This window comes from Mastigoproctus giganteus, chromosome 6 (genome assembly GCF_048544385.1).
Source record: "Mastigoproctus giganteus isolate SK-2022 chromosome 6, ASM4854438v1, whole genome shotgun sequence".
NCBI classification, from domain to species: Eukaryota; Metazoa; Arthropoda; class Arachnida; order Uropygi; family Thelyphonidae; genus Mastigoproctus; species Mastigoproctus giganteus.
The window spans coordinates 67,834,519-67,848,360 of NC_143580.1; the positions used below are offsets into that span (position 1 = coordinate 67,834,519).

Genomic DNA, 13,842 nt, shown 5'->3' on the forward strand with positions numbered 1-13,842 from the left:
TAAGCTCAAAAGTTGTACTCTACTTTGGTGTCTATAACTCCGGTACGTCGGGCCTTGACTCTGATTTATTTTTTGTCAACCACTTCATAGGTTCGATCCACTTTTGTTTATAATATTCTGTTTACAAAGGGTTGCTTTTTTACCCAAATCTTTTATAGTTTCTTTTTCCGAACGTTGATCTTTCTGTCTTTCTTTAATAAAAAAAAATCTAATTTTCGCCTACTTTTCTCAAATCTTGGCTTATATGTAACTAATTTTTCTGCTGTGTGTCCTTGTTGCTTTTCTTATTCAACTAATTTCTATTTATATCAAATATTGCTTTAGTATGTTACACAGTAATAGCAGTTAATATTTGCTGCTTGTTTATAAGGCTGTGAGGGATTTCCCGTATCTTACGCAATAAATTATTATTTATTTATTAAGTGGTTTCTCTTACGATTCTCCCATATAACTCAATGTCAAAAAAACTGTTCCACCTTGAAAGTACGATCCCTATAATAACGTATAAAGACAATGCAAGGGTCAAGAAGGTATGTGATGATATTTTGAGGATGCCTTGGTTAACCATTTCCTTAAAACCGCCATGGGTGGCGCTAGCTGAGGCAAAGCTCTTAAGTTGTTCCATCGTATCCTAGACATGCTCAGCAGGAGACAAACAAGGTGTCTATTGGACCAAGAAAGTATATCAATATTGCAGAAAAATTGCCTGAAACCCATTAGCGATATGGGGTGGAGTTATTCATGGCGTTCGGTTTGAATCCTCTGTTGAATAAAGGCAGGAACAAGGAACACTCCTTTCACCGGAGCATGAATACATACGGATCCTGCTTCTATCGCTCTCTGAACAAACTTCAACCGATCGCTAAAGACAATCTACTGCAGATGCAATCCTGCATCTGCAGTCAGCTACCAGTAGTGATTCTTGATACTGGATGACCTAAATACGAATTAATTTCATCTTTAATTCTTTTCATAGAGGCAGAGCTGCCAACCACAGCCTGCTAGCAAATTACGATCTGGTTGTCAAGCTGTTATTTGTTTGGGGCTCTAAGGACCTGGATGACGCCTGTGAGTGTTAACATCGTCCATTTGTCATAAATGTAGTCCAACATGAACAGCAGGTTTTCCGGTGGAGCAACCAGCTTCATTGAGTCTGACTCTGCGGCCTCCATTCAGGCAAGCTCGTTCAATTTTGTGTATAGGCAGGCTGCTCGTACAGGGATTCTGACATTTTAAGAAGTTTCTGACACCTGAACAATAGTGTTGAGTCTTCTTTTACAACTAAAATTGCTTTTGTCACACTGACTTCGATGGTCGTGTATTCTGCTTAGTTGTCTTCCATGTAGCCTATTTGATTATCAGCGTATCTCATTACGCTGCATAATGAGACAGACAGTTCTCTTAATTCTATGGTGGGGCAAAATTTATGACACTCGGTGTATTAGTGTTTCTTCTCATAAATTTTGTCTGCTGCTATTAATTCTTCATATTTTACAATCTTATTTCTCTGCCCTATTTTATCAACAGTGATGTTAATAAGAATTCGTTATAAATGGTTTCTAGCCGCAAAATACAGCCCGCCTGGCTAGCGCAGTGGCTACGATCGTTGTTCTTGCACACTGTCTGGAAAAGGCTTGGATTCGAATTCCATCAAGACCAATGGGATTTTTGTAGTCCTTTTTTTCTCCTGGCCAAATTAGTTGTATGGTTTTTTCCTTCTGCAAACCGGTTTTTCATCCTGAAACAGAAAACTGACCAGAGAACACATGTAACTTATAATACACTGAGACTTCATGGCTTTAGTTGCCTCTGCGCGAATGCTAAATGGCAACTGCAGAATGTCAACGTTTGGTTTCATTCAAATACCGTTTTCGTAGGTCAGTTAATTAAGCTGTTTGTGCTGTATTGTATTCTTTCAACACAGTACAGATTTTGTTACATCGATTAATTTTTATCTGTTATGGGTTTCTTTTGGAGATTTCTAATTTTTTAAATTATTTAATGCTTAAGAAGTTAAGTGAATTTGAGGTAAAAGTAAATGTGACAATAAATTATGCTATTCACGTACAGAATTTCAAAATTCCTCTTTCAGTCAGGCTCACTTTGAGATTCATTTTGAAAACGGTGTATTATCCTGAAAACAAGTACCTTTAGCCTTCAATTATGTACACTGGAATGCGTGCGCACGCAGTCCCGAATGGGCATACTTCGAATAAGTATTATAGGGTGACCTACTAAGCGCTAACATTAGACAGAACGCATATTAAACGATAAAGAAAACAAAAATCGTTGAAGCACGCCTTTATGGTATTGTTAATGGAATGAGTAGGAAGGCATTAATGCATTTAAAAGGATACAGAATGCGCATATCTATTGATTTTTTTTTTATTGCAGGCGCAGAAAGAATTAGGAGGAGGAAAAATTAGAAACGCATTTCTCCACTGTCAATTCCTTCCTACAGGTAGCACTGTTGACGATCCTAATATTGCAATACAGTGATTCTGGTGAAACTGTTGTCAGTTACTTTTTAAGTTCCTTATCAAAATTTATACTTTACTTTAATTCCCAATATAAAGAAAATAAGACAAGAGTTAGGTCAAAAGGTACTCGTAACCATTCTGCACTCCCAGATTAAAACTTACGAGCATACACAGTGTGTATTGTGAAATAAATTTAAGTAAACGTCGTTTATGGAATGTATTTTTAAGACGAGAGATGCCACTAAAGCCTTGAGAGAGTTGCTGGTCCACCGCAGACTTCAGTTTATCTCTATTACAAGAGGAAATGAAAGAGAGATAGATCTACTTTGTTATTTTCGGTATCTAAAGTCGATTTAAGAATTGCAAGTGGAAAAAAAATACCCATTTAATTGAATATTTTATAAAGGATTACATTAACGTGAAACAAATACATATATAACTTTCGATAGAATTAGGACGTAATAAAATACGTATTTTTAATATTTACAGTAATGGAAGGCAACATAAAACTAATGGCTGCACGTGGTATTCGGTATTTTCATTATTAATGGCACCATTAAATGCAATGAGGATTTGAACAAGTAATAGGAAGTTCGAAGAAGATCTATTTAACAGTGGGGAGTATTGTAACTGTAATCAGCCTGTCAGAACATTTTCAAGATTAACATAAATTGTTTATGTAGCACTTTAGATAAGAGTATTTTATATGGAGGTAGTTAACTAGAATGGCAACGATTCTCTCATCAGTATAAAGAGACAATTTTTTGGTTGGCAATGACATGATCTTCACTGTATCGGTTTAATTCTTTTTAGAACTCTATTACGATAACAGTGTGGATTTTTACTTGTCAACTGTAGTTTGATAGTGGTTTGCGCAAGGGAACTAAAGCCATGGGGCGTTAGTGTGCGGCGTCTGTAAACTTAGTATTTTATTATTACTTTGTTTTTCGGATATAAATCCCGACTTTCTAGAAGTAAAAACATGGAAACTTCGTACAGGAGGAGCTGTTGACTCATCATGGTACGAAGAGGGATTATCGAATATCTGTGCGAATACGTTTTTTTTCCTGTTTTTTCGTTGTTGAAAGAAGTAAACAACATAGAAAATAAACATATGTTTATAAAGTTCAGTTTAGTAATTTCAACTAACCTTTTTAAACTAATTTTAACTTATAAACTGACTCTAAAATACACGCGTTGGTGTGTTAAGTACCAAGGTAAATAAGGCCACTAGGTCTCCTTTAATTGCATTTGTAAGAAATTTTTAAGGAAACAATATCGTTTCACTATTCTAAATTTATTTAAATCTTTTATATCCTAACCTCGCGCCGTATTTGATTTCAATGGATTGAGCTTGAGAACCACGTGATGTCTCTCGTGTAACTGTTCTTTTATCGATTGCTTTGCCAGTGTTAAACCAAGGTGTCGACCCGCTTTATGATGAGGTGGCAGGCAACTGAGACAGCTGTCAGCGGTGACACTGTCTTCAATAAATAGCAATATATTTATCCTTTTTCTATGAGCGCTGTTTATTTGAAAATAACTTAGCTGACGCACCTTATAGATAATCGAAAATTGGCTAGCTGTGAGATAATAAAACCATGTCAAAAGGCTGCTGTCTTTCTTGTAGGATATTGGAATTATAGGTTCAATATTCTACGTAACTTCATTTTGGTTTAGGTTTTTCTCTCTTCGTGTGATAAACCACACCGTTAAGATTTGAAGTTGTTTCTGAGAACTCAGAATTACCGCCAAAGAGCCAAATTTGGCCAAACGAGCATTAAATGAATTCATTCTGGGAAAAATGTGTTCATTCAACTTGTTCTTACGGTTTCGAATTCTTTGGGGTTTTTAGTAGTAAGATTATCTAAAGGATCGGACGGCCCATGCTGTTTATATTCTAAGACTTTGTGGCAGTCAAAGAGTGCCACACTGAATAGTTATCGCCCTCAAATTGAGCAACAAATTTTCTTTACACTGTTTATCCTTCTGGTGGTGTGGAACTATTCTTTCCAGCAAATCTCTTCATGATTTGAAACAAGTGAATTCCGGATTTGAATACAACACGTTTAATTAGCGAGAAAGTTAGTTATTATCTTTGGAACTTTAATTTTTACCACCCTCTAATAAAATATGGTGTCAAAATGAATAAATCATGTACGTTTTTTGGATGAAACTGAATACAATAAAGTTTTATTTTAAATCAGTAATTTATTATTCTTTTGGTCACTCCAGACTAGAAACAGTCGCTGTGATCTATTCTTTCTTATATTGCCTAGAAAAGGGATGGATTCAGTTCGAACTTGTGAAAAAAAATCTTTTGGCAAGGAGGAACTTTTATAAGTTTTTTTCTTTTTTTAAAGTGTGGCTGAGTTAGTCATATCTTTTACACCGTCTCCTGTTACCATTATACTTAACAATTATTCTGTTCAGTAAGTTACAAATTTCTATCTTTCGCCAAGTATCCACCACCAATTTTCAGATATTTTTGTAGCACATCTTGCAGCACTAACTGCATAACTTCTTCAGTAAACGTGCTGATTTGATAGTTTGACTCAGTGGAGCAGTTCTTGATGCAAAAACTAGTTGACACGATGAACGTGTCAACTAGTTTCAAACGGGCCGGCTCACGCCAGCCTGCGTACAACAATTTCTGGCAAAGAGCTACATAACGGTAGTCTTTCAGTCTTCGTATTCCTGTGTAGCTTCCCGTGTTTTCTTTACCTTCTTCTCGAAACTAAAATTTTAACTGAAAGGACTGAGACTTCATGACATATTGGTGAACCATGAAAAATCGCAGGACGTGCTCAAGGACTCTGAAAATGCTTCCAGCAGAAACAGAATCGCTGGACTTCTTGTATCAAGTTTGAAGGGTGTTTACTTCGGAGGTAACTGCATAGAATGCCAGTGGATTTAGTATAACGTATAATCGATTTTTTAGTATAACGTATGATGGAAATTCAACACAAAATTACGGAAAAACAAATTCAAAACTAATATAATTTATGTACAAATAGGTTAAAATCATTCGAGGTACGCCAATTATTGATCCCTATGCTAAAGTACTCTTATATCAAAGCATAGCTCTAAGACCATAAGACTTTCTGAAGGACTGCTTATCAATGCTGTAAGAAAGGTTATCAATCGAAGTGCCCAAAATTCAATTTAATGGTGAAATCTTTGGCAAAAGAATACTGTAATGTTTAATAAATCCTAGATTTTCGCTCTTTGTTATTTTAAAGGTATGCATTATTTTCTTTTTAACCAGCACACATCTTATATAAGGGAGTAACGTTTTAATCTCGTTATAATTTACGTGCTCTTAAACAAATCAATAATATTGTCTACCTTAAATTTTGATTCTTGAACCACGGTGTGTTTAATATCAGCGTTTAGCCCGTTAACATAACATCTTCTACAAACACGGACGGATGATTACTTATATTGCAGTTGAGATCCTATTATTGAACTCAAGGGTAATTCAACTTGACAGTCACTCTATGGAATAACTTTTTTAACTTCTCATCTATATACCAGTAAAGCAGTTTTTCTCTATCTTTTAAATCATCCTCACCTAGCAGTCATATTTTAATGAGCAAACGAAGGTTTTAACTCTCCTCCCCACTACACTTGCTTTTCCCTTTTACTTCGGTTTTCACGTTTATTAATTCTTCCATTGGTAACTTTCCGTTCTTTAAAATTTATTTAAAGTCTGTATTTTCTGTCGTTCATGTTCTGAGTTTTCATTCTGAGGATCGGATTTTCAATCTTGAATTAATGAGTCTTCGTCATTATAAGAAGATAAGCCTTGGTTGTTCTCTCTCACTTACCGATTTTCTTTTTCATCTTTCTGAACTCGACTAACAGTTCATTAGCATCTTTACTTTCATAATAAGCAAGCTAATTAGTATTCTGATAAAGTTTCTTTAAGTAAAGTTAACTGAATCAGTTCAGTTTACTTTTTGGAGCTTCTTGTATATAGTACAGGAACCTTACGAAGAGCTACGTAATTAGCTGTTTGCACAACGATTTTTTCCTTATCTAAAGAGGGAAACACTAAACTTTACAAATAGACGCACACTTGACTAGCCTGTCTTTAATAGGGCGCAAAGGTGTTTTCATCCTACCAGTTGATTCTTTTTTAAAATGCTACTCAATTGACCAATGAACTATTATTACTATATTGAGTAATACACCTAATGCGGGGAAATATTCAAACGTAAATAGTCGATTGAAGTGACAATTATTTAGATACACTGTAGTCTAATGTGCGAATAGATATTAAGAAGCTCATCTGGTATATAGGCATCACTCCTCCTGTCTCATGGTGTACAAAGAAGCGGAAATTTCAGCATACTTCAGGCAACTGGAGTGTATCAATGCGCCTTACGTCAGTTTCAAAGTCAAGTTGGGTGTAATCACTTTAAATACATAATTCTGGTTTCACGCAAACTGTATCAGTGTCCATTGAACATGCAGGTGCAGCAATCTCTCTGAACGACATTGAAAAAGGTGATTTACTTCATTTCATAAACGTTTGGAAAACAGTACAAAAGTGATTCGCCATAATTCACCGACGAAGCCCTTCCAACTTAGCAGTAACTTCAACAAACAGTGTATGCGTGTATTGGCAAGTGAGAATCATCATGTAATCTTGGAGAGTCCTTTGCATCCTGGAAGGCATGATGCGCAATTTCATTAGCTGGAATCGTCGAGCAGTCTTCCTGCACAACACAGTTAATGTGCGTGAAATAACTTCAAGACCATTTTGTTTCACTTCTTCAAGGTATGGGAGATATGAAAAAAAAAAACATTTTTTTACCAGAAAATTAGGGAGAGCACGGTTCTTCATTTTCTGAAGGAAGTACTAATGATAGGGTCACGTCTAATCGATGTCTTAGACAATAAGGAGCTGGTTGGTCTTGGTCACCGAATTCATAGGATCTAAATCCCTGTGATTGTTTCCTGTCCAGATTCCTGAAGGACAAAGAAATAACCCGTACACTATTAAAGATTTGAAAGAGTGACTGATGCTGTGGAGCGCATCTCTAAAAAAAAAAAAAAAAAAAAACACCTGGTTGCAGCTTTGGTAAACCTTCATTCTAAGTCTGAGAATGTTCTTGGACGCATAAGGATCACGTAATGAATATGCTTTTTACTTGAATAGCGAAAGCCCATATCTTAGTGTTTAATTGCAATAGTCTGTCCTCGTATAACACGTGTTTGCATTACACGAATTCGATCATACACGATTTATAAATAGGGGAACGATATCTTAATATAACACGAACCGAATTCGCTTATGCACGATTCGCCTTTGTGTTTACAAGAAATGGTATTCGAACGCGGCGGAATCACCACAACTGAACACAACACAGTAGGAATGAAGAGAAGATTCTGAAATTTTGTTTTTATGATTTCGTGGAAGGGGAAACACATTTAACATAATAACGTAAAAATCAACAGAATTTCAGCTACTGTATCGGTATTATCGCAAATGTAATTAGATCGACTTTTACTACCCGTTTATAACAGATTCCACTAGCAAGAACCACCAATAAACCGGAAACTGCAAATTGTTTTTATTGTTTTATGGTAGTGACCTCTAGTAAAACATAAGCATGTAATATGTGAGAATAGTGTGTTTTCGCCTTTACTGCATTGTTTATTCAGTTTGTACACGGGCGCTGCATCGTTTATTCAGTTGCTACTTGTTCGCTGTGCGTTTATGTATATCAAGCTTGCCTCCTCATTTTTGTTCAGTTTATAATTGTGCTCTATTCTCAAAAAAATGACTAAAATACTTGAAAAAAAGTGTGAAAAGGAAGCGTTCTGGTGAAAATACTTCAGAGAGAAAAAGAAAAGCAATATCAATAGAAGAAAAATATGAAATTGTGAAACGCTTTGACCGGAATGAAAGAACATGCTATATTGTGCGTGCTACAGGCCTAAATGAGGGAACGCTGAGAACAATTAGAAAGAATGCAGAAAAAATAAAAGCAACTTTCATAGCAGGAACAACACAAAGTGTAACAAAATCAGTTAGATCAAGACACAAAGAACTGGAAGAGATGGAACATCTTTTATCTGTTTGGATAGAAGATCAAACAAAGAAGAGATCAGGAACAAGTTTGCTTACGATAAAAGCAAAGGCATTGGCAATATTTGAAGACCTGAGAAATAAAGCTGAAACCCCTCAAGAAGTGCCTCCCTGTAGTGGCTGGTTCAACAATTTCAGGAAACGTCACGCTTTCCATAATGTGAAATTATCAGGTGAAGCTGCGAGTGCAGATGAAGCAGCAGCAAAGGCATTTCCGCCGATACTGAAAAAACTAATTGAGGAAGAGGGCTATACACGACCAAATTTTCAACTTTGATGAAACCGGACTGTATTGGAAAAAAATGCCATCACGAACATATCTCAAGAGAGCAAGCACGAGCTCTAGGCTACAAGGCTGCTAAGGATAGGTTTACCGTTATGTTAGCAGCAAATGCAAGTGGCGACTTGAAACTGAAGCCTGTTATAGTTTATCATGCAGCCAATCCACGAGCGTTAAAAGGGATCACAAGGACTACCCTGGGTGTTTACTTTAGGAACAGCAGAAGAGGGTGGATGACAGGGCAGATCTTCACTGAACTTCTACTACATTTGTTTGAGGATGTGTTTCGAAGCTACTGCAAAAAGAAAAATTTGGATTTTAAGATTTTAATTATTTTGGACAATGCACCAAGTCACCCTCCAACCCTTGCTGAACTGTCACCAAACATCAAAATCCTGTTTTTACCGCCTAACACAACATCTCTTATCCAGCCATTTGACCAAGGAGTAATTGCTGTTTTTAAGCACTATCACACAAGACGGACATTTAAGATGCTGATAGCGGAAACAGAGGGCGAAAATGCACCAACAGTTAAAGACTTCTGGAAGCGATTCAACATTAAGAATGCGATTTACATAATTGTGGAGGCCTGGTTGGCTTTGAGGAATTGGAGGAAGATGATTTAGAAGAGTTGCTTCAGTCTCATGAAGAAGAACTTTCAACTGAAGAACTGCAACAACTTGTTGCTGGAGGGCAGGTGGAAGATGAGAAAGACGAAGTTGAATGCCTGAACGCCACCATAAAACCGCTTTCTACTTCAGAGTTAAGTTCAGTTTTAAATTCATTTGAGAAAAGTATGCAATGGCTAGAAGATAACGATTATAATGCAGAAAGAAGCAGAAGAGCACTTCATACAATTCGATCTGCTTTGGAGCCATATAAGCAGCTGCTTTGTGAAAGGAGGAAGATTGCGAAACAACAGAAACTAGATGTCTTTTTTATGAAAACACCCAAGAAAGAGACAGAAAATGAGCCGCAGCCCTCTAGTTCTGGCGTGACCACATTTCGTCCAAAGTCCTCATCGGCATCTCCTCCACCTCCCAGTTCCGATAATGATGACAACCTGCCGCCACTTTCCCCATAATTACGCTGCTTCAACCCCTTTCCCTCAAGCTGTCTTCATTTACTTTTAAGGTAAGAATCTAAATTTAAATAATTAAATTATTAATTTTACATTTTTCAACTGTAAGTGTTTTATTACGATTATTTATTGTGTTTGGTAATGTTTTGGTTAAAAATGTGTGTCCAATCTTGGGTGGTCGGCCCCTAACCCTATTTTTTCCATAGGGTCTGTTGTTTATTACACGATTTTGCATTGCACGAGGTTTTCTAGGAACACAACTATCGTGTTATACGAGGACTGACTGTACATCGAAAATATAGACATTCAACTCGTGTCCTTTCTTGAAGATTCTAAGTATGTACAGCGTTATAATTAAGTGCGTCACTTTGGCCACCTGTAGATAGCAAAATATGAGTCGTTCAGAGATAAATTCAATATACAGTGTCCATGAAATCACATGGAAACTTACTGTAGAAAAAAGTTCCTAACGTTGACACCAGGCGTGTAAGCACGTGAAGGAGACGGCGGTATTCTTGAAGCACAGCCAAGAAGTTACTGTTCTTTTGGCAAAAGAACAGTAATGATTACCAACAAAGAATGATCTTTAATTTGTGGTAATATATTGACTTTTGCTTTAGTTTTATCGCATTTGATTTTATCGTATCTCAGACGTGTTTGCTGTTGGTCATATTATGAGATTTACTTTTCCTGCTGACTCTGTTGGTGTTGCTTTTGAACTGTGGTTAGAAGCCCGTTATGGACGATACAGCTGTATTCTACGAGACACAGAAAAATATTTTTTGGCGAAGTGGGGCTTCAATGTGCATGGTATAGGATTATAACTAATGTGATCCTTTAGTGTTCCGGGTAGAAAAGACCTGAGTTCGAGTTCTGTCAATGACGAGAGGAATTTTTATAGTGCTTTTTCACAAAGTGGCTGAGTTATACGGTCTCAGGCGATCCCACAAATCACCACCATGGGAAAGGTTTTGCTGTGAGTGATTAACCTGATACGTGATCTCTTGTGGCTGTGCGTACCGCAAATCAAGTTGTTTGGATTCAGGCGCGTCATCTACTTAGACCGTATTCTACCATTGTATATTATATCTGTAGAAATGTGGGTTCATGGCCAAATTCGCATGTTCTGTTGGCTGAAAAAAATCACCACTTTCTTCGCTTGAGATCAGCTGACTACAGCCTCGATTGTAGAGGACTTCAGAAATTTCTCTGGGGTAATGGATGGGAATTGAATCCAGTCAGACCTCTCCAAACGAGTGAGAAGTGGCGAAACCATTATATTGTCACGAAGGGCCTGCAAATGAAGAACGTACTCTTATGATTATTAGTACAGCTCATGAGATTTTGTCAATAATATTCAGGAATATATTCAGAAATTTTGCTAGCGATAAGGAGGTGATTATCCCATTGCCTTATACAATGGTTATGCTGCATCTTCAAGATGCCTCCAGACCTGGAGGCTTCATTTTAGGACCGATATATATATATTCTGGAACGAATGCACAGAAGAACAATGAGGATGGTGAAGGGAACAAAAGGGTGATCCACAAGAAAGACTAGTTTTGCAAATTGCATCGTCTAGAGATTAGGCACTGAAAGATGGTCAGATTGAAGTGTTTAAAGATTTGAAGGGATTGAGTAAGTCTACTGCTGATGTAATTCTTCCTCTTGCTTAGTATAATATTCATGTGTAATATATTACACTTATGAGGGAGACATAAATTCAAATTGCGAAAGGTTGATTGCAGAATAGATATGCGCAGGTTTCCCTTCAGCCAGCGGGTGGTTGATCGTTGGAACAAAATTCCATCTGTTGTTATGGAAGTTAGTAGTTTGAATAAATTCAAGGAAAAACTAAACTAGTTATTGGTGAGGGTGGACAGGTGATGTGGTAGTTTTTTTTAATGATGCTATTTTGCATCATATTCTACTAATAATAATAATTATCACTTTATTGCTTGACGTTTCCGTGTAACATATTGGCACCAAAACATGTTGCATGACTCTAATCAAGCACATTGGCCCGACGATAATGGTAGACTATCTCCTGTTCCGAGTGGTGACATTCGATTCGTCAATTGCGCCTCAATATGTGCCTCAATTCGGTCCAAATTGTGGTCTAGAAGGACCTCAAACCAAGAAACGGCTTAGTGAACTGCCCAACGTCAATATTAGGTATGATTTTCGCCCATGTGACGCTATCTTTCATGGCCGCTAGGTCAGGAACGTTGCTCCGATACACATTGGTGAGTACAGTGGTCTCAGACAGTTTTTAAATTCTGTACAGTGGGATCAACTGACGATGTTACCAACAGTAAATTCTAAGTGGGAAGCATTCAAGGAATTAATCGTGGATGCTACTAAAAGTTTCATACCTATTAAGAAATATTGTTCAAGGTTTAGGCCTAAATTGTTATCTAATGAGACTCGTAACAGAGAAGAAAATTGCATGGGATGCATATAAATTTTCAAGCGACTCAGAAGCCTATGGCAGATATAAGCTAGTCTGTAATCAGGTCACAAGGGAGGTTAGGCAGGCGAAGGCAGATTACGAGAAATCCTTGGCAAAAGATGCTAAGAAAAACAGCAAGGATTTCTTTACTTATATAAACTCTAAAAGGAAGGAGATGAATCTGATTGGTCCACTTGACATCGATGGTTCGACTGTTGATGATCCTGCTCAGATAGCAAACAAACTGAATGAGTATTTTGCATCTACATTCACACGTGAGGAATTATTAAGGTTTGAAAATGGCAGAAGGTTATCAAATTGTAGCAGGATACTTAATGATTTTGTAATAACTGAAAGCAAAGTGGAGGAGAAATTGTTGAAGTTAAACATAAGAAAAGCACATGGGGTGGATGGGATCTATCCAGTTATATTAAAGGAGGCTGCAAAGAAACTAAGCAAACCCTTAGCCATAATTATGAGAGCATCCATGGACTCAGGGGAGGTTCCCACGGACTGGAGATATGCAAATGTATCGCCAATTCACAAAGGGGGATCGAAGGGTGACACGAGTAATTACACACCAGTTAATTTAACTTCTGTTCCGTGTAAAATAATGGAGTCACTGGTTAAAGATGCATTGCAGGATCATCTAGACAAGACTGCAGCAATAATTCAGACACAGCATGGGTTTGTTAAGGGAAAGTCTTGTCTGACAAATTTGATAGGATATTATGATGTGGTTACAAAGGAACTAGATACAAAAAATTATTTTGATATCATATATTTGGATTTCAGGAAAGCTTTTGACACTGTTGCGCATGGAAGACTATTGTACAAATTGGAGCAGAATGGTATTAAGGGTAAGTTGCTACAATGGATAAAAGGATGGCTAAGTGGGAGAAGACAGAGGGTGGTAATCAATGGGTGTTGCTCTTCGTGGACTAATGTTATTAGTGGAGTCCCACAGGGTTCGGTGTTAGGTCCACTGTTGTTTTGTATATTTATCAATGATATTGATGAAGGTATATCAGGCTTAATGTCGAAGTTTGCAGATGATACAAAGGTTGGCAGGGTTGTTAATGACAGTAATGGCAGTGTGCTACTGCAACAGGATCTAGATAATTTGGGCAGATGGGCTAAGAAGTGGCAACTGAAGTTTAACCTTGACAAATGCAAAGTACTGAATATGGGTAGAAGTAACCCCAGAGAAACGTACCAACTGTGTGGTACTACGCTTAAGGTGGTAGAAAATGAAAAAGACCTGGGAGTAATTGTGCAGTCAGATATGAAGTTTTCTGAGCAATGCAGACAGGCTGCTAGGGCAGGTCATGAGGTTTTGTCAATGATATATAGGAATTTTGCTAGCAGGGAGAAGGAAGTGATTGTCCCTCTGTATAAGGCAATGGTCAGGCCACGCCTTTAGTACTGTGTAGAGGTCTGGAGGTATCA

General features: G+C 37.3%; 1 protein-coding gene across 1 annotated transcript in view; it reads right to left on the reverse strand.

The window, feature by feature from the left end:
- The window catches only part of LOC150084394 (cell adhesion molecule Dscam1-like), a 687,198-nt gene that overhangs the window by 356,205 nt on the left and 317,151 nt on the right, over window positions 1–13,842 (reverse strand).